The sequence below is a fragment of the Ursus arctos genome, unplaced genomic scaffold (genome assembly GCF_023065955.2).
Source record: "Ursus arctos isolate Adak ecotype North America unplaced genomic scaffold, UrsArc2.0 scaffold_22, whole genome shotgun sequence".
Taxonomy (NCBI): domain Eukaryota; kingdom Metazoa; phylum Chordata; class Mammalia; order Carnivora; family Ursidae; genus Ursus; species Ursus arctos.
Window position 1 is genome coordinate 23,638,984 of NW_026622897.1, and position 20,095 is coordinate 23,659,078.

Below are 20,095 nucleotides of genomic sequence, written 5' to 3' on the forward strand. Positions count from 1 at the left end.
AAATTTAGCTTTAAGTGCTAGAACTTTTTTTTCATAACTGCTTTATGAAAAAAATATTTCTAAAATATATTGTACATTCTCCTGCCTTAATGTAATCTAACCTTTTATAAACAACTCAGAGGTAACCATTCTGAACAAACATCACTGCTGACCCTTGAGCAATACAGGAGTTAATAAGGGCACAACCCCCCACAAAGTCAGATATAACTTTTGACTCCCCAAAAACTTAACTGCGAATGGCCTACTACTGACCAGAAGCCTTACCAATAACACTGTCAATTGCAGCACCTGGGCGGCTCAGTCGTTAAGCATCTGCCTTTGGTTCAGGTCATGATCCCAAGGTCCTAGGATCGAGCCCAGCATCAGGCTCCCTGCTTGGCGGGAGGCCTGCTTCCCCCTCTCCCACTCCCTCTGCTGTGTTCCCTCTCTCGCTGTCTCTCTCTGTCAAATAAATAAATAAAATCTTAAAAAAAAAAACAAAACACAGTCAATTAATATATATTAATGCTGTATTCTTCCAATAAAGCTAGAGAAAGTGTTATTAAGAAATCATAAGAAAAATATATTTACAGTACTATACTGTATTTATTTTTAAAAATCTGCACATAAGTGGACCTGTGCAGTTCAAACCCATGTCATTCAAGAGTTAAGCATAAATATGACACTAATTAGGGACAAGAGCTATCAAAATGAATAATACAGAAACTCAAGTTTCAAAACGATGGATCAATTAAACAGCAAAAAAAACAACAAGAAAAGAAAAACCTTTTAATAGAGTCTTTAACTGAGTCTTTCAGTTAAAAATTATATCAACAAAGGCAGATGACGTTACACAAGTTGGGATAGAAAAACTACAAAAATGTAATTGCCTGCATGCCCTAAATGAACCAGAAGTGATAGGCTGTCCAAAAAAAATACATGAAAGCCAATTTGGGTTAGTAGAGAGAATATACCAAAATAAGAGTCAGAAGAACGGAGTTCTAGTTTCAACTGCCCTACTTGACTGAGAATATGTAGCTACATTAAGCCACTTAACCTACATCTATATCCTCATTAATAAGCAGGGCACAAACCTACTTTGACACCTCCAACACTGTCAGGCATACCAAATAATGTGATAAGAAATGCTATTAAAGCTGTATGCAAAACACTCCATACTATGAGACCTGCAGAGTGACGGTTCATCAGTCTAGAGCTGGGTTTCCCAATCTTTTTCACTCATGACACATACAGAAAATGAAAGTACTGGTACAGACACAGAGGTAAATAAGCCATGCTGTTGGCGGCCAATAATGATCAGCCTTGAAGCTCTTACCACTGTCACTGACCATCCTCTCTGAGGACTCAGGAAATCAGTACGTCTGGCCCATCTGTAACACATTCAAAGAATTGTCTGGCACACTGGTTAAGAAGCTCTAATTAAAACAACATGTCTAATGTGGAGCACTGTAAGAGGGAATGTAACACTTTCCACAATAACCAGCAGTGGCAAACAGAATGAAGACCAAAGTCTGACTGTGACAGAACAGGACTACCTTGGACCTAGGCAATTGGATCCCCCACCCTAGGCCTGGATCCTTGGAGGGCCATGCACTGGCCCCCCACTGGCCATACCCTTAACCATGGGCCAGTTGTTCTCAGGGCCTAAAAGGATACACAACCGAAGCCTACACACCCCAGCCTTCCTCTTACCCAGGACCCCAGAATCTCCTGCCTATTACAGGTCTGCTCAGGCCTCTTCCCCAAGTTTTTCCTCCCAAGGGCAGATGACTCTACCATCAGTATTTATAGCCGTAGGCCCAACGGATGGTCAAAAAGTTGCTGTGCAGGGGCGCCTGGATAGCACAGGAGGGAAGAGCATGCAACTCTTGATCTTGAGGTCATGAGTCTGAGCTCACATTAAATGTAGAAATTACTAAAATAAACAAATAAATAAACTTAAAAAAAAAAGTTGCTGTGTGAAAGGTATGTGGGGATGCACATCCCTCTATGTGCAAGGACAAAGTCCCTTGTGCAAGGAACCTGGAGTGAAAAGGGATGTCAGGTCAGAGGCTGGTTCTTTGCACTTCACTATGTTCTGGCATAAAACACAGTCTGAGAATTCCCCCTTTGACTCTGATTTTAGGTCATTATGAAGTTTTATTTATAAAGGTAGGCAAATGGAACATCTTTATCAGTAAGCTTGATTTGTAACTTGTACATTTTTAGACATATGGCATATGGACTTCCATTTGGATTCCTGCCCTGAGTCCCAAAAATGTTAGGGATGGGCCAGGAAAAGGATCTAAATCCCTTGTCATATGAGGAAAAATTGAAGAAAAGGCGTACATTTAGCCTAGAAAGAGAAAAGGCTGGTGGGAAGATAAAAGAACCACCCATTTTTCACATGACAGCTAAAAAGCTATCATGAGAAAAATAAAGCAGATCTGTGTTGTACTGGAAGTGCAGGAAAGTACATTCCACTTTAATATAATGAATAATCTTTAAACAATAAGACTCTTTTTGAAGAATTGGGCGGTCATGTAACTGAGTTACGGTTTGCAACATCAGGCGTTGCAAATACGGAAGTAGAGGGCAGACAATTATCTTCCAAAGATAATGTAGAAGGAATTCTGATTTTGGAGAAAGCTAAGACCACATATTCCCTAGAAGCTGACATAATTGCAGTATTCAATGATCTTATGAACACGTAGCTTTACGAACATGCAGAGATAACTGGTATGAAACACAAGGCAAAATGAAAGTTTAACCTGAGATAACCTTTCTTTCTTAAAAAGTTCCTGCTGTCAGCTTACTCTTCTCATGTGCTTTCTCACAAAAATGGAGGTAAATTTCTCTATTCTACAAAATTAACTACAAAATAAAGGCTAAAGCAGACTTGCCTCAGGGATTTTTTTGCCCTTCCTCCAGAAAATCATAACCTTCCCTACTGTTCCCAGTTGGATCTTCTGATTTACCATTATCGCTGAAAACCTTGTCTTCCATTCCCATGATGGACTCAGGCCCCTCTGTCATCAACAAACAACATTTAAGGATGTTTAAGTTAAGGATGACTTCATGGGCCTGCACCACTAGGCAGATGGTGGTGCCACTTCTTGAGAAAGCAAAGACTTGGGAGAGGTGGTGAGAGGAGTAAGAAAGAATAATGCATAGTTCTGCTTTGTTCATGTTACATTCAAAGCGTCTATTAGACATCCAAGTGGAAGAATGGAGCTAGAGGAACCTTGAGCTCAAGAAAAGAAAAATCAGTACTAGAGATGGGAATTTGAGACTCTTCAGCATATAAGTGGTATTTGAAACCATGAAAATGGATGAAATCACTTGAGGAGATACTCCAAATTTTTTTGAGTGTCCAGGGACACTCCAAATTTTAGGGAGGCAGTTAGGGAGCTAGAGATAAGCTGGCAAAAAGACACAAGGAATGAATAGCAAGGTGGTCAGAGGAAGTTAGTCGACCAATGTGAAATGCTGGTGAGAGATCAATAATATGTAGACACTGAACCGATCACTGGCTTTGGTGAGACAGGTCACTGCAGCTTTGATTAAAAACAATTTCATATGAACAATTACATACCAACAAACTGAACAAACAACTTAGAAAAAATGGAAAAATTCTCAGAAAAATACAATTTACCAAGCCTGAACCAGAAAATCTGTGCAGACATCAATTACTAGTAAGGAGACTGAATCAAAAATATCTTGATGAAGAAAGGCCCAGGAGCAAATGGCTTCACTGGTGAATTTTACCAAACATTTAAAGAAGACTAACACCAATCCTTCTCAAACTCTTCCAAAAAACTGAAGAGAAGGGAAGACTCCCAAACTCATTTTACAAGGTCAGCAGTATCCTGACATCAAAACCAGAAATAGACACTAGTAGAAAACTACAGGACGATGTCCCTGGATGAATATAGATGCAAAAATTCTTACTATAATGCTAATAAACTAATTTCAGCAGCACATTAAAAGGATCATTCACAATGATGAAGTGGGATTTATCCCTGGGATGTAAGGATGGTTCAACATTCACAAATCAATCAATGAGATACGTCACATTAAAAGAATGAAAAAAAAAAATACGATCATCTAAAAGACACTGAAAAAGCATTTGACAAAATTCAACATCCATCCATGATAAAAACTCTTAAGAAATTAGGCATAGAAGGAGCATACCTCAACATAATAAAGGCTATATATGACAAGCCCACAGTTAACATAATACTCAATGGTGAAAGGATGAAAGCTTTTTCTCTAAGATCAGGAACAACACAAGGGTGCCCACTCTCACCACTCCTATTCAACACAGTACCAGAAGTCCTAGCTAGAGCAATCAGACAAGAAAAAGAAAACAAGGTATCAGAATTAGAAAGGAAGAAGTGAAGTTGTCTCTATCCGCATATATTTAGAAAATCCTAAAGACTTAATCAAAAACTGTTAGATCTAATCAATGAATTCAGTAAAGTTGCAGGATACAAAATCATTATACAAAAATCAGTGTGTTTCTATACACTAACAACAAAAACTCTGACAGAGAAATCAATCAATTCCACTTACATCAAAAACAATAAAATATTTACACACAAATTTAACCAAGAAGGTGAAAGATCTCTACACTGAAAACTACAAGACATTGACAAAAGAAACGAAAGACACAAATAAATGGAAAGGTAGCCCATATCCATGGACTGGAAGAATTAAGACTGTTAAAATATCAATACTACCAAAAGCCATTTTTAGGTTCAATACAATCCCTATCAAGATTCCATAGGCATGTTTTACAGTAGTTGACAAAACACTCCTGAAATTTATACAAAATCATCACAAAAGATCCCAAATAACCAAAGAAATCCTACAAAAGAAGAACAAAAAAGGAGACATCACACTTCCTGATTTCAAGCTATACTATAAATCTAAAGCCATCATAGTCACCTAAAGCACAAGCAACAAAATCAAAAATAATCAAGTGGGACTACAACAAACTAAAAAGTTTCTCCACAGCTAAAGAAACCATCAAAGTGAAGACAACATACAGAATGGAAAAATGGGTTTACAAACCATGTATTTGATAAGGAGATAATATCCAAAACATGTCAAGAACTCCTACAACTCAATAGCAAATAAATAAGTAAATAACCAACCCAGTTAAAAAATGGGCAAAGTCCCTGAATAGACATTTCTCCAAAGAAATATACAAAAGGCCAACAAGTACATGAACAGATGTTCAAAATCAGTAGTCATTAGGGAAATGCAAATTAAAACCACACACACATGAGATCTCACCTCACACCTGTTCGAATAGCCATCATCAAAAAGACAAGAGATAACAAATGCTGGTATGGAGGTGGAGAAAAGGGAATCCTTGTGCACTCCTGGTGGGACTAATGGTACAGCCATTATGAAAACCAGTATGGAGGATCCTCAAAAAAATAAAAATAGCACTACCATATGATCCAGCAATTCCACTTCTGGGAACAGATCCAAAGGTAACAAAAACACTGGCTGGAAAAGACAGCTGCACCCCCACATTCACTACAGCATTATTTACAATAGCTAAGACATGGAAACAACTTATGTGTCCATCAATAGATGAATGGATAAAAAAGCTGTGATATATATACAGTGCAGTATTATTCAGCCATAAACAACAACAACAAGAAAATCTACCAGTGGCAACAACATGGATGACCTCAAGGGCATTATGCTAAGTGAGATAAGTCAGAGAAAGATAAATACTCTATGATCTCACTTACATGCAAAAATCTTAGAAAAATTAAATTATATTTAAAAACCCCAAGCTCAGAGAAAAAGAGAGAAGACTTTTGGTTACCAGAAGTCGGAATGGGGGGAGGGGAGATTGGAGGAAGGTGGTCAAAAGGTACTAACTTCCGGGGCGCCTGGGTGGCTTAGTCGTTAAGCGTCTGCCTTCGGCTCAGGGTGTGATCCGGGGGTCCTGGGATCGAGCCCTGCATTGGGCTCCTCTGCTGGGAGCCTGCTTCTTCCTCTCCCACTCCCCCTGATTGTGCTCCCTCTCTTGCTGGCTGTTTCTCTCTCTCTGTCAAATAAATAAATAAAATCTTAAAAAAAAATAGGTACTAACTTTCAGTTATAAGATAAATAAGTTCTAGGGATGTCATGTACAACATGATGAGGACAGCTAACACTGCTGTAGGATATATAGGAAAGGTGTTAAGATAGTAATTCCTAAGAGCTCTCATTATAAAGAGAACTTTTCTTCTTTTTATTGTATCTATAAGAGAAGATGAATGTTAGCTGAACCTCTTATGGCAATCATTTCACAACATACATAAATCAAAACATCATGCTTTATGTGTAGGCTTAAACTTACACAGTGATGTCAATTATTTCTCAATGAAACTGGGGGAAAAACCAATTTCATAGAGTGCTGGAACAAGAGCTCAAACGGATCAGGCTAAAGAAGAGAATGAGTGGTGAGGAAGAGGACATGGTAAATATAAACAACTGTTCCTGCACAGGGATCAAAGAAATCGATTAACAGCTGAAGGAAATCATAAGGTAGAGAAAAAGGTGGTTTAAGAGAAATTATTTATTCAGTTAAGATATTAGTGGTTCAAACAAGATAGAATTTGATTCCTCTCTCACTTAACCATCTGAAGATAAATGAGCAGTTCACTGCTACTAGGTGGCTCTGCTCCACAAGACCATCCAAGGATCCATCTTACTGATCCTTCTCCCACTAAAATGTTGCTTGCACCTGTAAGGCTGAATCACATGCACCAGCACTACACCATCCTCAACCAAAGGGGGAAAAAAGGAATAGAAAGCAACTAGCTTCTTTTCTAAAGCCATGGCCCACATCATACACGTCACTTCCAGTCACATCCATTTAGCCAAAATTTCATCACATGACCACACTTAGCTGTAAGACAAGGTCAAGAAAATGTAGTCCAGTAGGGCAGCCATGTGCCCAGATAAAACCTGAGGGTCCTGAAAGGAAGATGCAGAGAATGTCACTGGGTGAATGACTAATCATCACTGGTCCACGTAATATAAGGCATGTCAGCATACAAAAAGAGATGATCCAGTAAGGAGAATAATTTACAGAAGAACATAATTGCAGAAGTGAAGGCCTTAAGAAAGTAAAAATGAATGAGATCCAAGACACAAATTTACTGCCTCAGAAGCAGGGACACTTGTACCTTACCACTTCTCAAATGGTTGACTTTTCAAATGCTTGACTTTTCATGAGAAAGGTTGTCCCCTGAATGCATTTCCAGGAAATTTAAGTAACCCTTTTCCAGCGTCTAGTAAATCAAGCTATTGCACAGAATGAGTGTAAAAATCTGGCCTGGACTGAACAGTTCACATGGGCTGCCTCCTGACAAGCTGATTCAGATAGCTGCTGCTCTGTTCAAAAAAATATGACCAAATTTCAGAGCTGAAGGGAGTCTACTAGGCTCATTTTACAAATGTTCAAGGCCACAAAGTATCCTCTCCCAACAGTACATCGTAAGTCCTCAAACTGCCACATCAAGGATCATCCCCCTGTCCTTTTGCCTACTTTTTTACAATATTCTTTTTCATAACAGAGTTATCTTTCCAATGAAATGAACACTTCCTGGGAGTAGAGACTCAATGCCCTTTTTAAATATCTATTCTCCACTGCGTTGAGCATGGTGCAAAATACATAGTAGGTACTCAACTCAATTGATACTTTTCAGTTCACTGATAAAAGAGATTTGGTTTCCCTCATCCTACTGGGGCCAGCACTGCTATTGAATCTGGAAGACTACTGGATATAAAACAACTAATAAGGACTGTCAGGTTCTCTATCCTACACACAAGGGAATAAAAACAATGAAGTCACGGGGCGCCTGGGTAGCGCAGTCGTTAAGCATCTGCCTTCAGCTCAGGGCGTGATCCTGGCATTATGGGATCGAGCCCCATATCGGGCTCCTCCGCTGGAAGCCTGCTTCTTCCTCTCCCACTCCCCCTGCTTGTGTTCCCTCTCTGGCTGGCTGTCTCTCTGTCAAATAAATAAATAAAATCTTTAAAAAAAAAAAATGAAGTCACGATCATGCCTTATCCGAGATTATAAGACTGAACCCCAGATAATAAGATTTTACTATTTAAAGATAAAGAAATGGAATACCTAACTTTAGAATTCTTACCCAGAGTAGAGTGCTTTTTTTTTCCTGATAAAGACAATGTAAACATACCATAACCCTTCATCATGCATAGGTCATGCATGCTTTTCCTCTCAATGCTTTCAATCTCTGCAACCTCCAATATTAATGTACATTATAATCCACAGTGTAAGATAGTAAATGGATATATAACCATAAGCCAAATAATAGGATCTCTCTGAAAACCAGAATTTTACTTCCACTCTGAGCATTCTGGTTCTTATATTTGTTATACGAAATTAAACCAAACACCTCATTTCTCATTCCCTTTTAACTGTCCTAAAACAATTTCCTTTCAATACCCTTGTCCAGGTATACTGTGAAACTATAAACATCTATTTTACTAAATCTCTACATTTTACTACCTTGGGGAATAGTCACTCTCAAACTTCATCTCTCTAGATAACCTCTGGTTTGTTTTATTGTTTGTTTTAACCTTAAGACAAAACATTGTCTCCTCATGACACTGAGTCTTCTTTAGGCTTCCACCTTTTTTTTTTAGGGGCTACAATTAGAAGCCTGCACTTCAGTTTTCCAGATACTGCTGCTCTATGGTTTTATCAGGAGGGCCCTTCTGCTTCTATCCCCCTGTTCTACCAAGGAGAGTGTGGGGACATTAATGTCCTTCCTTATCTCCCTTGGATCATCCCACTGCACTTAAGCATCATCCAAGGCAGAAACTGCATGATTTGCAGGAATGCAAGAGCCACAATGACCCCAATTCTGTTTTGTTTAACTCCATTAGAACAATGACCTTTATTTGCTCACTCTTAATTTGGTACTCATGTTAAATAAACCAGCACTTGAAGTTGAAAAGCACATCCAATTTCTCAATTGTAAAATAATTTAAACCAAATACTTCAAAAAGCAGCTTAGGATCAAAGCCCCTGGAGAGTAAACTAGGTCTACCTTTAGAAAAAAAATATTGTTTTATTATTTCAACTCTGAAGATGTTATAGAAATGCTAATGCAAATCATAAGGGAAACATAGAGTGTCACACATGTAAGGAAAGTTATCTAACACCCTGGCCTCATTAAAATCGGTTTTTCTCACATATCTTTCTTTAAAAAAAAAAAAAAAAATACCAGTACCAAATTAGAAGTGGTATTTAAATTGTCTGCAAACATAGAACAGTACCAGGGAATGCTTAAGAACCAGGATCTCCAAAAAATACAGCAGAATTTTCTTTCCAACCATTTTAACCATCTAAATAAGCAAGTGATTAATAAAAATACAGTACAGGGGCACCTGGGTGGCTCAGCTGTTAAGCATCTGCCTTCGGCTCAGGTCATGATCCCAGGGTCCTGGGATCGAGCCCCGCATCAGGCTCCCTGCTCGGCAGTAAGCCTGCTTCCCCCCTCACACTCCCCTTGCTTGTGTTCCCTCTCTCGCTGTGTCTGTCAAATAAATAGATAAAATCTTTAAAAATTAAAATAAAAATAAAAAATAAAAATACAGTACAATTTATGGGAAATTTCTCAAGTTATTCCAATTATCAGTTGTTAACTAAACTAATGGTTTCAGTAAGGAGAAAATTCAGTAACAAGTAGCATAACACTCACGAAAACAACTCTGTAATACAGGGGCAAAGGTGACCTACAATATTTTAGACATATTTAATCATCATCATTATAATCATCATCTGTGACTCACTGAGTGCTTACTATATGCTTATATTGTGTTACGCATTGACAAGTATCATTTTATTTAATCATCATTACAACTTCTAAGACAGATTCTATTGTTATTCTCAATCAAAGAGGTACCTGAGGCACCAAGATGTTAATTAGTCTGTCCAGGATCAAAGTTTGTAAATATCACAGCTGGTATACAAATGTAAGTCTATGTGGCTCCAAAGCAAAAATGAGCACCTTTCCAGGGGTCTTAACCCCTATAATGCTCTGATAGGAAATAAGGCTTGTGCTAAGTAAAGCAAAAAGATTTTAAATCCTAAATCAGGGGTTGGCCAACTTTTTCTATAAAGGGCTAGAGCATAAATATTTTAGGCTTTGCAGGCCATAATGTCTCTGCTGCAAGAACTCTGCTGTTGTAGTGCCAATGCAGCCACAGGCAATACACAAACAAATGAGCATGACAGTGTTCTAGTAAAACTTTATTTATGGACACTGACATTTGAATTTCATATAACTTGGTACATGCTATGAAATGTTTTTTTTTTCCAATCATTTAAAATTTTTAAATCAAGAGGCTTAATAAATACTTGCTGCTTGTTAAAAAAAATAATAAAATAAAATTTTTAAATCATTCTTAGCTCGTAGGCCATCCAAAAACAAACTGTGGGCCACATTTGGCCTGCAGAGTGAATTCTGCCAACTTCTATACTAAATAATTCAGACAAATAGAAAATATTTTTTTTTACTAAACAGTTCTTCTCACAAATCCTAACTGTAACCTCCTTTGACATTTTGGGCTGTTTTTTTATTTTTTTTTGGGGGGGGGGGCTGTTTTTTTAAGACTTATTTATTTATTTTAGAAAGACAAGACTGCTAGCGGGGGCGGGGAGAGGGAGAGGGAAAGGAAGAGAGGGGGAGAGAGGGAGAGAAAGAGAATCCTCAAGCAGACTCCCTGTGGAGCCCAACACAGGGCCTGATCCCAGGACCCTGAGACCATGAGCTGAGCCAATATCAAGAGCCAGACGCCTAACCAACTGAGCCACCCAGGTGCCCCTCCTTTGCTATTTTGAACTGATACTTTAAAGAAGCTCAAAGTCTCAATAAGCTTGACATCTGTCCCAGAATAATCAAAAATTCCAAAGAATCCAAAACTACAGGGGCACCTGGATGGCTCAGTCAGTTGGGCATCTGCCTTCAGCTCAGGTCCTGATCCCAGGGTTCTGGGATCGAGCCCCACGTGGACAGGCTCTCTGCTGGGACGGGGAGCCTGCTTCTCCCTCTCCCTGCCACTACCCTGCTTGTGCACATGCTCTCCCCCCAACAGCCCCCCCATCAAATAAATAAATAAAATCTTTAAAAAAAAAAAAAATCCCAAAGTATAGGTACTACATATGGATTTCCTAAGAAAGAATCATAAAATTTTGGAAGTAGGAAAAAAAGAAAATTGGAAGTGGAAGAGATCTAACACATTCTCATCCTTAAGTGCATTTTAAAAAATTGACGTTAAAATATTTTAAACAATACTAAACTTATATGTAAAAACAGTAATACCTTACATATATAAAAAATTTTACAAAGCATTTTCACATTCCTTCTCTCATCTCATCCTTCACAACTCTGTTAAGAAAGACAATGCAAGCCTTCCCATCTCCGTTTTGTACATAAGGAAAACAAGCTCAGGAACGTAAGTTGCCCAAAGGGAACCATGCCACACAGCTACTAAATGGCAGAACTGCAACCATGACCTGGTTTCAAGTCCTCCTGTCTCTTTACTATTTGCATGGACATCAGATTTCACGTTAACAGGTTAAATCCTAAAAACTCTCAAAGAACGTTAGCCATTATCTATAAATACAACATAACACAATCTTTATTTTTTTTTATAACACAATCTTTAAAATACAATGTTTAGTTCATTTCGTTCCATTTTTCTTCTGCTACCACAGTCTTCTGAAGAAAACAGGTGTTACTCCTTGACATTTGTTAAATGCATTTACAGTCAACAGTGAATCTATATATACTGTGCAGACAATACATCCTGGCCCAGCTTGGAAAGGGAAAACACTGCTCAATAAGACATCTAAAGAGAAAATAAGAGAAAGAGAATGGGAGGTGGAGACCAATGTATTGCCATTAAAGTCTCACCCAGCTGATGACTGGAAAATGATGTGGGGGTTGGGAAAAGAAAATAAAAGAAACAGAACAACTGGAATTTAAACCAACATCAAAGACTCTAATGACAGCTGAACCTGCCTGGCTGCTTCCTAGTCACCCCCTAGAAAACAAAACAGTTATATAACCAGGGAAGGTTCCTCCAACTAACATTTCCTCTCTGGCCCACTTACACTTTATCGCCCACCTCAATGTGCATGACCATGCAGTAAACTGGGCCTCCACACCAGCTATGGCTGGACAAGTCTCTGTCCAAAGTGCTGCTTTATTCCATGGACTGCTATAGGGACGATGGTATGAAGATGACTGGTTTGAGCACAGTTCCAAACTCACACCATTCTAGAGACCTACTCTATAAAGCACCACTGTGTATCCAATTTTAGGAATGAAGCAGACTCCAGATATTCCTGAAAATGGAAATCAGAACACCATAATCCCTCATCTTCATGAATAGCCCTATTAAAAAGGATTTACACCAATGAGTACTTGAAAAACTTTGAGGTCATGCGGAAGCAGCAATTAAGCTTCTATTTCCTTCACTCTCAAGTCCAAGGAGCAAATACCAAGATTCCGAGTTGGACTTCAATTTACCCGATAAGGAAAAATACATTAATGAATCAGAACCGTCACTACCCAAAAATATTACAACTCCTATTACTGAATCAAGTTAGCACATTTTCTGGACTCTCCTGGCCACTGTACTCTAGTACCATGTGCTTTTTCTTCTTCCAACAGAAATAGGAATATAGACAATGTTTACAAAAGCAACCAGTGTATCAGAAGTTATTTCCATTCAGACTGACTTAAAAGGTCTAAATCTGTGCCAAATAAAACTCTGAAAGAATGGAAAATAAAAGCGATGCTGACAACAATGCAATGTGGCCCAGCTGCCAGCTACCCATGTAGCATCATGCAGTGCCCGAAGCACTTTAAAAGCAGATTGCAATTCTGCATGCAGATCAAAATTATAATTATCCAAATTCTATTTCCTAAAAGATAACTATCAAACTGCATCCAAACATCCTGCTGTAAGTTTTCTCCCCTCCACCTTCTTTAAGCTTCAGCAACAGAAGGTGAAGTTATAAAGGGTCCAGAAGTAGGTTAAAGCTAAGAAATCAGGTTTGACTTTCTCTCCCTGCCGTTTGTTGTGATCTATTCGCGAAAATCTTTAACATAAATATTTACTCAAGTCAACAAAAATGAGAAAGGCAAGATACATACATGGGTGGCGGGTGAGTTCGGGGGGGGGGGGCACTAAAGTCACCGGTATCGTCCAATATGTAGCGGCAAGTTCAGCCAATTAGAAAGATGAGAGGGAAAACTCCAAGGGAGTCCCTGCGAGCAGAGACGGCTCGCCCAGCCTGCCCCATGCTCACCAGGGGGCGGGCACCGCGAGGTCGCCCGTGGGCAGCGGAGGGAAACGCTCGAGCGGCGGCTCCTCTGGGAGCGCCCGTGTCCCCAGAGCCCCCACTCGGCCATTCCCTGGGAGTCACGGCTCTTGCCTGACTTCAGCCTCAGGCGCGAAGCACTGCAGCAGGCCAAAAATCCGTCCGAACCGCTGGTCCGCCCAGGCCGTGGGGAAACTGGAGATGTGAGCGCGGGAGGCGGTCGGCCCGGAGCGCGGTCCACCCCGGGAGGCTGGAGAAATGAGTCCGGGGGGGGGGCGGGGGGAGGGTGGTACGGGGGAAACCCGAGATGGTCTTCTAAGAACATTCGATCCGGAACCTTTACTTTAAAAAAATTTTTCTTCTAAAAAGGAAACCAAGGCCCCCGCAGCCTTCCCTGCGGCGCCTGCCCACGTCACCGGAGCCCCCGGCCCTCCCGCGGCCCCCGCCTTACCGAGCCCCGCGGCCCCGCCGCGCCGCCGCGGCGTCGCTGCGCCCCGCTCGCCGCTCCGTGTCTGCCCTCCGCGGGCGCCGGGCCCGACGCCCTCCTCCTCCTCCTCGCCGCCGCCGCCGCCGAGCACCGCCCGCGCCGCCGAGCCTAGCGCCTGGCCGCCGAGGGCAGCCGCGGGGGCTCGGCCGGGCGCCCCCCGCGCCAGCGCCTCATCCCGCCTCGCCGCCCCGTCAGGCTCGGGGGCGGGGACGCCGGGCTCCGGGCCGCGGCCTCAGAGTCCCCACCTCCGACACGCACCGCGCTCGCCCTCCCCCGGCGGAGTCGGCCCCGGGGACTCGGTCCTGCGGTACCCGAGACCCCCACCCGGACGCCTTCGGACCGCCCCCGCCCCACTCGCCGGCGCGCGCCCAGCCGGAGCCCGCCGCCGGCCCAGCCTCCGCCTCCTCCGCTCCGCCTCCTCCTGCAACCGCGACGCCCGCAGCGGGGAGAAGAGGCGCGCCGCCGCGGCCGCGGGCACGAGCACGCGCGAGGAGGGCGGGCGGAGCGCGCGCGCGGCCGAGGGCGGCGGGGGCGCGCCCAGGCCTCGCCTGCTGTTGTCCCGGGAGCGCACGTGCACTGCGGGGGAGGGTGGCGAAGGGCGCGTGGCTCGCTTTCCCCGGGGGCGCGAGGGCCGGCGGGGAGCGGGAAAGGGGCTCAGATGCTTGCTGCTTTGGGGATTCGGGCGTAGTCTGTTTCCTCGGCTTCTGCATTGTGCTGCGGTGCAAAAATAAAAAACCTGCTGCAGCAGCAGTAACACCAGGAAGAGACATCCTCTGAGACTACGGCAGTGGCTCCTCTCCACTCCCTACTGACCCCTGAATACTGTCACCGCGCGGGGGAGGAGTGGGGGCGTTGCCGCAAGTCAGGAAGATCCTCGTCGCTCCAGCGCTGGCGCATTTGCTCTAAAACCAACTTGCATCGGTTAGTATTTGGAATCGGAGGCCTAAAAGTTCCTTCAGTTGGTTTCTTCATTCAGAGTTTTGGACCAGAAGATGGGAAATGACATGTCAGGGGCGAGGAAGGACAAGCAAGGGTGAGAGAGTAGCAAACCTGAAGGTGCGTGGCTAGACTGAAAAATCGATTTTGGAGAAAGCGAAGGAGCTCACGGGGAACAGCCTGCCTGTGAATGGCACTGCCCTTGGTTTTTCCCCTCTTCCTTTTGTTCAGCCTCCAGAGACTGAGCAAGCCTTCCACCTGCAATAACCATCTGTGTAACAGAATATATCTTGACATTCTACCGTTCTATTTTCGTTGTTTTCTTTTATATGTGTACCTTTCACTTCTGATTCATTTAGTATCTAAATGTTGGAGTTGGGGGTGGCGGGAAACCTACATCATTTAACTCTTAGTCTTCAAACCTACAGATGCCAAATACTGCATCATCTAATGTCACTGCAGTGATTTGGGTCCACTCAGCATTCAGTCATTTTAGTGGGTGTCATTGAATATAAAACGTGGCCTTGACCACGCTTACCAGAATTTCAAGGGCATGTCCATGAAACAGGATTTCAACACATGCTGGGGAGAAATTAGGGAGTGAGCATGTTGAATAATCCCACTCTTGCCAGCTTCAGTAAAACCAAAGTTCTTTAGGGGCGCCTGGGTGGCTCAGTCAGTTAAGTGTATGACTTTGGCTTTGGTCATGATCTTGGGGTCCTGGGATGGAGTCCCAGCCCCAGAGTCCACCTCTCAGCTCAGCAGGGAGTCTGCTTGTCCTTCTCCCTCTCCCCCTCCCCCTCCCCCTGCTTGTGCTCTCTAATAAGTAAATAAAATCTTTTTTAAAAAATAACCAAAGTTTCTTTCAAGATCAAGATTCTGGATATTTTCTAGCAGAGAACAGGGTAAGGGATAGAATGGGAAGATTTGCATAGAGGGACAAACTGGGATGGGAACATTTCAAGAAGCCTATTTCAAATAAATTATATCCTAGCCTAGCCATCTGCTGGAAACAGGTACACTTAGGATCCATAACAGTCTTAATGGATACTTCCTAAGTGCTGGAGAAACAGCAAGATAAATCATGAAAACAGGAGACCTTAATTTTAACACAAACCCATAGTTTAAAAATTACTCTTTCTCCAAACTGCAACAGTTCCAGGGGTTTGCCTTTTGGCCACAGGGGGCCATCTCTGGAGAGAGGGACATGTATGCAGAGAGGGATTGATTAACTTGTGTTGTTCCCGGGACTGGTGAGCATTAAACACAAAACTTCCTATGATGTCAAGAGGAAGCCAGTACGGAACAGTAAACCAAGTCAGCATGGGAAACAAGTTTTGCCCAAGGCTCCAGTCCCTTGCCTACTCTCCACTACAATAACGACATTCCGCATTCTTTTTGAAAGCCTTCACATCCCACAGTTTTGCCATCACACCCCAAAATTGAGCTGCAGTGGCTGAGTGTTAAGTGGTTTACGGTCAACCCGTGGAGAAGGTGAATAATACAGAAAGGAGCTAGGATTTATGCATACATTGGATGACACAGATATTTTACTTCGGAGTCTCAAAACATTTTGGTAACTTTCCCCCTGATGCTATTATATCGAGTTGAGAGAAAGAACAAATGGATTCCATATGTGTATTCGAAATGTCAGAGATGTTTGAGCAAGCTCTAGGGTGCTGATGCTCCTTGCTCTCATTCTGAGTCAGCACTCCCCCTCCTTGGAAAGAAGCATCCAAATATCCTATGAATAATAGTTATCATTGCTAAACCTGCAGATAAACTAAAGGTTGTGATTTCTGGGCAACTCTGCAGTCATCTGAATGCAGTGTTTCACATGTTTGTAACCAATTACTTCTGTCCTAATCACACCCTTAGTGATTCAATACATATATGCCCCAAAATTGCAACATCCGCTAAAAGAGAAAAAGCCTGTCTAGCTGTAAAATATGTTAATATTGTTATGTAATGTTAAGTAGCTGCATTTGTTATGGTTTGAGTGAATATTCCCAAGGTGAGGGGCAAGAGAGGGAAAAGCAAGGCAAATCCGCCTTCCTTCTGAAGCTGTTGGAGGCCACAGCCTGGCACTGTCATCTTCCAGGCAGGAGCATCTGGGCTCACTCCTGGCACCTCTGATCTGTTGCCCTGCAGTCCCCTCCAGGAACTGAAGCAGCGTCATGGTGCAGGCAAACAGAGCCAGCGAGGAGGGCAGCCACACAGACAACTGCAACACTCACCTAACCTTGAGTTTAGAGAGAGCCTGGGAATTGAGCAAGGGAGAGGGGAGAAGCCTTTTCATCTCCAAGTCGAATGCTCAACAGCTGCCTTGAGAAACAGGAGTTGCTGAAAGTGGGCCAGGTTTAAGAGAGAATTTTCCTGAAGTGACATTGGACATTACCTTGTTTGTTTGTTTGTTTGTTTGTTTGTTTATGTCCTGGCCCAGGGGCCAGCTCCATAAAGTGTCCCCATAAACCAGGACAACAAAATAGGTTTTTGAAAAGATGTGTTCTCTCGGTTGCCTTCTCCTAGCGAATACGGGTGCCCATGGAGGAGCCTCTCTTAAACATGGAGCCCTTGAGCAACATCTTAGAAAGTGGTCAGCCATCCTATTCCCAGGGATGTGGCACATCCCTGGGGGCATGCATTGAAATGATAAACTTTGCATCTCCTGTCCTTCCTGGTCACATTTTGGTTCACATTAGCCTCTCTCACAATCTTTTAGGACTTTTGGTGGTTCTCCCACAAAGATTTTGTTTTTCAGTCTTTGAACCTTAACAACAGCTGTACCTCTCTACAAGTCTGCTTTGAATCATTCAGCCTGCTGGTAGCTCCTTTGCTGTCTCTTCCACTGAGTCCTTCTCTCCCAGGATTGTAAATGTTGGCTGCCCCAGGGCTCTGACCTTGGGCTTTTCTATTCCCTTTCTACACTCCTTCCCAGGGCAGTCTCTTCCAGCCTTTGGCTTTAAATAGCCTCTATACACTGATGTATATCTTTCACCCTGACCTCTCTCCAGCATTCCAGGCTCATATATCCAGCAGCCTACATGTCATCTCCATTTAGATATCTCGTACTTAATGTGTCCAAAACAGAACTCTTTACTTTCTATGTTAAAAACTAAACTTGGGCCGCCTGGCTCACTCAGTTCATAGAGCAAGCCACTCTTGATCTCAGGATCGTGAATTTGAGCCCCATGTTGGGCATAGAGCCTACTAAAAAAACAAAAAACAAAACAAAACAAAAACCCACCTCAAAATTGCTTCCTTCAAGTCTTTCCCAACTCCTGACAAAAACATCTCTTTCTCTCAAACACCGCTTTCATTTTAGCAGCAAATCCAAGTTCTACCTTCAAAACATATACTGAATTCAATCTCTTTCCTCCCTCTTAAAGTAACACCCACATCTGCCCCCCCATAATCTCTCTCCTGGGTGACTAACTGGTCTCCTGTTTCCATTCTTTCCCCTCCATGGTCTAGCCTCAACTTAGCAACCAGAGTATTTCTTTTCAAATATTTGTAAGATAATATCAGATTCCTTGCTCCAAACTCTCCGGTGCTCTATTCTTCTAATCACACTACAATCAAATCCTAAGCCCCTCCCTCGCCTTGCACGTCCATTTAGCACCCATGCACCTCTCCAGTCTTGTCTTTTTTTTTTTTTAAGCAACCTCTACATCCAACGTGGAGTTCAAACTCACACCCCCAAATCAAGAGTCACATTCTCTACCAACTGAGCCAGCCAGGTGTCCCACCAGTCTTGCCTTCTTAACATTCACTTTGCACCCTAGGAGGCCAGCCTCCAGCTGTTCTTAACCTAGCAAGCACCACTTCCCTCCTTTTAAAGTAACCTTTTCAACTACTGTCTAAATGGGTTTGAACTTTCTATCCCCTTACTCTGCTTTTTTTTTTTTTTTTTTGTAAACAGAACAGATCACCCACATGATTATGTTTTGTAATTGATTATTAATTTGCCTCTCTTACCAAAAAGGTAAGACCTTGAGGTCAGGTACTTTGTTTATTCACCACAGTATCCACATCGCCAAACAAATGAATAAATTCTGTACTATCAGAGCACAAGATCTATACGCTCACTGATTTTCTGCTGTGACTTCTTGCTGTGGATGTATCTTTACACTTATTACACATGGGGACAACTGCAAATTATAAAATTATATAATTTGCAATTTACTGCAAATCAAATCAAAACAAATTATATCAGAAATCTAAGAAAACATCAAGATTCAGCAGTGAGGGGTACATAGCAAGTAAGTAATTTAATGCCTATAAGGCAAAATCATACTCTAACCTTGTAATTAGGTTTTGATATGTTAAAGTAAAGCCAAGTTATATGAAATATCTCCTCATTCCCAACTAAAATAAGCACCATCTTGGAAAGAAACGAGGTAAATGTTAGCAGATGCTAGTTCTTGCTGTCATTTTTCTATCTTGTCCACTCTGTAACTTGAAGCAAGTTAATGACATCTCCGTGTTTCCATCTGTGAAATGGGCCTGCTCACTTTGTTCTTTAGTTGGGTCATAAAAGCAAAATAATTTAATTATTATGAAAAAGCTTTGGGGGAAAAAGACATTTGGAAATTGACAGTGACTCTTATGCCTCCCAAAGTCCTTTGTGTAATATTTTGAAAATGAGGCAGAAATCAATCTAATTTTGAAATACAATTGAAGACTTAACAAAAATCACTCAGCATTTCTAAAATGATCAGGAAAAAGTGTTCTGAGGTACCAAAGCAACCCACTGTCTGAGCTCTACACTTGCCATCATCAGGAACCACTGAGATTCCATTTTATAGTCAGATGTGTACTTAGATCAGGAAATGAAAGGAATCACAATGAAACGTAAGTGGTTGAATAAAGTATTCATTCTGCTTTTTGGAGAGCAAAATTATGTAGAGGCTCATGAAAGAATTAACAACGAGGCAGCTATACCATTTCTATATGCAAGATCCTTAAGGGGCAGCAAAATGTTTGGAAGGGAAATCGGTTCTGGAGAACTTTGAAGCTGTGTTTCCCCAGCAAACGTGCTGCTTTATTTAAAGCATATGTTTAATTGAGGTGGCTTGGAGGAAGCTAAATCTCTTATCAGTGGCTGTGCCAGTGGTGAGGGTGGTGAGATGTTGCTATTCCTCTTGAGAACACAAACTCAAGCGTGCACGCTCACACACACACACACACACACACACACACACACACACACACACACAACACTGTAAACACATTGAGTTTCTACCCCTCCCACAGAGCTCTGCCTGAATCAGCACTCTACTCAGCTGCTGGGAGATGCTCCCAGCCCCAGA

General features: G+C 42.1%; 1 protein-coding gene across 4 annotated transcripts in view; it reads right to left on the reverse strand.

Annotated features, from left to right (window-relative positions):
• Window positions 1-13,886, reverse strand: part of ARHGAP32 (Rho GTPase activating protein 32) — a 287,685-nt gene extending 273,799 nt beyond the window's left edge. For 2 of the 4 annotated variants that reach the window (XM_057317023.1, XM_057317020.1), the window contains exon 1: window positions 1-11,133. This exon is cut by the window's left edge and continues 19,639 nt beyond it. The gene's annotated coding sequence lies outside the window, so the exon portion shown is untranslated. Of the gene's footprint in view, window positions 11,134-13,811 lie in introns of those variants that run through there. The other 2 variants (XM_057317021.1, XM_057317022.1) reach the window with 2 other exon arrangements.
• Between the last annotated feature and the right edge of the window lie 6,209 nt (window positions 13,887-20,095).